General features: G+C 39.1%; 1 pseudogene; it reads right to left on the bottom strand.

The window, feature by feature from the left end:
• Positions 1-327: 327 nt before the first annotated feature.
• LOC101311711 overlaps positions 328-2,918 on the bottom strand; it is a 3,319-nt pseudogene continuing 728 nt past the window's right edge.

Below are 2,918 nucleotides of genomic sequence, written 5' to 3'. Positions count from 1 at the left end.
ACTGCTTGCCCATTGGTGTGCAAAATGGAGCTACTATACACCCCATAGGTGTATGCAAACAAAAATGAATTAGTTGAGCAGCAATGGCTCAGTTATGCAGCTGCCATCTTCACTGATAACATTCAGCAATAGTCAACACAGCACCACTAAATTGATAATGTACTACAGAACAAATGGGAGTAGCTGAGGGCATTTTCTCCTCAGCAAAATGGCATTCTGGCATGCATATATAAGGGAGAAAAAAGAAAAAGAAAAAAAAAAAAAAAAAAAACATAATTAAGTATCCTGGGCCGAGGCCAATATTGCTTATGAGGTGAGTTATCGTCGTCAGAAGAAACTTCTCCTATCCCTGTTGATTGTGATTCCTTTCCACAGTCCCGTAGAGACGTCGTGTGCAGAGACAGTTAAGATACCATTGGAGTCAATACTGAAGACAGTATCGAATCGAGGGACTCCTTTAGGGGCAGGAGGAATGTTTTCCAGAGTAAATTCTCCCAAGTAGTTATTATATGTGACTATACAACTCTCACCCTCATATATGGAAAATCTGACAGAAGTTTGGTAGTCTAGCGAGGTAGTGACTATTTTACTTTTGAAAACAGGAGTTCTAGAGTTTCTTGGAATCACAACCTGCATAAAATTCTTGGGGCCATTATTTTTATCAACATGTATCCCAAGTGATAAAGGGGTGACATCAGAGATAGTCAAGACTTGAAGCTTTCTATTCGCATTCCCACTCAAGACTGCAGCTTGAACAGCCGCACCATATGCCACTGCCTCATCCGGATTAATTCCCTTGCATAATTCTTTTCCCTTGAACAGTTTCTGCAGTAGTTCCTGCACTTTGGGTATTCTAGAAGAGCCGCCTGAAAGAACAACATCATGGACACTGCTCACGTCTATGTAGGCATCCCTTAAACATGTCTCCACAAGCTCCATACACTTGTTGAAGTAATCCATGTTCAACTGTTGCAAAGAGTGAAAGTGGTATAGAAATCAATACCCTGCTCCAAAGAGTCAATTTCAATATCTGTTGCAAACGCAAAGGAGAGCCTCCTCTTTGCCTTCTCACATTCATTTCTTAATCTCCTAAGAGCTTTGCAGTTTCCACTCACGTCCAAATCATGCTTGCTCTTGAACTTTTCGATACAAAAATCCACCATCCTGTTATCAAAGTCTTCGCCTCCTAGATGAGTGTCTCCAGCTGTTGCCTTCACTTCAAAGACACCATCTCCTATGGTAAGTAGTGACACATCTAAAGTTCCCCCACCCAAGTCGAATATCATCACGTTTCTTTTCCCATAAAATCCCGCCTTCTTGTCAAGTCCGTAAGCAATGGCTGCAGCAGTTGGTTCGCTGATGATACGCATAACTTTAAGGCCAGCAGTGGCACCGGCGTTCTTTGTAGCTTGCCGTTGTGCATCATTAAAGTAGGCAGGGACAGTGACAACTGCATTCTTCACAGTCGAGCCGAGGAAGGCCTCAGCAATCTCCTTCATCTTTCCTAGAACCATGGATGAGACTTCTTCAGCATTTAACTGTTTTTCTTGACCCTTATGTGTAACCACAATCATCGGTTTGTCACCTGGACCTTCAATGACCTTGAATGGCCAGAGTTTCAAATCATTTTGCACGGTCTGATCACTGAATCTCCTACCAATCAACCTCTTTGCATCTGCAAATCAATGTTCAATTGAGAACACAATCAACAAGAAAAAAGAACATGGAATTTATCTTAACTAGCTAAACTCTTTCTCTTACAAAGTTCAACAATGCCAATTGTTTGTGGTTATCATTTTGCTAACTGAAGAAGGCATTTTATATCTACTATATATATTGAAATCCAACACTAATAACTGGTGAACACTACTATATTTTATATCATAGCTTATTATTGTTTTGTGTTTACCATTCTATATATGTTATGGAATTCAGGAATTTGTGTGAAGTGCATGTGGAATCTTTCAACAGTTTATTTATGTGCATTACATAACAATTAGTATATATCCTTCATAATGACTCTAATGAATCCGAAAATATAATACCTGAAAAGAAAGATCCCCCCTAAAATTGGTACCTATAACATTCTCTGATGAACTCTTTCACAATTCTTGACAAAAAAACAAAAAACTCTTTCACAATTCATGAGTAGGCCGGCACCAGCTGGGGAACTGACCCTTTCTAATTAATAAAAATCGATCTAACATATGTAGTTAAGGAGAACTACACATATACATGAGCTTAGAATCATTAATTTGATCTCTGATCTATAAAATTACGAAACACTTCCGATCCATAGGTATCAAATTGCTTAGTTTAGGCGATACCTTGCAACCAAAGTAATCCCAAATCATATACAGTTGCATGTTTCATTCAACACGGTAAGTTAATTGAAGAATTAAATTCAGTGTGTTACCCTGAACTTTAGGTCACTCATCAGGTGTGTACATGTTCTTTTTTTTTAATCACGTGTACCCCTATACTCTGAAAATCTATCAAACTCGAACAAAATTCAAAATTATACCCAAAAGTGATTTCATGATCTGACGTGGAAGAGACAACAATGACCCACTTGTCAGTTTTTCACCCCCAAAGAGGGTAAAGATGTCATTTTACCCATTTTACTGTTTTTTTATTGGAACTGATTTTTTTTACTTTGCCATTTTTTTTTCTTGTTTTCTTCTCCTCTCCTTCCTCTCTCTCCATCTCTCTCTGCAACTCTCATCTTCCCCAAATTTCATGAACTTGAGCTCTCAACTTGGAGAAAATCCACCATAGCTTTTCACCCAGAAAATCGGAGTGTAGTGCGGCGATGGAGAAAGGCGAAGCGAAGGAGAAGAGGAGGCCGATTTTCCGAGATATAAGGGGGTATTATTGCAAGTATTGCGGAATCTGTAGATCCAAGAAGACTGATTGCT

The sequence above is a fragment of the Fragaria vesca genome, linkage group LG7 (genome assembly GCF_000184155.1).
Source record: "Fragaria vesca subsp. vesca linkage group LG7, FraVesHawaii_1.0, whole genome shotgun sequence".
In the NCBI taxonomy this organism is placed as follows: Eukaryota; Viridiplantae; Streptophyta; class Magnoliopsida; order Rosales; family Rosaceae; genus Fragaria; species Fragaria vesca.
Note: the sequence above shows the minus strand (reverse complement) of the source record. Positions and strands in the feature narration are given on the sequence as shown.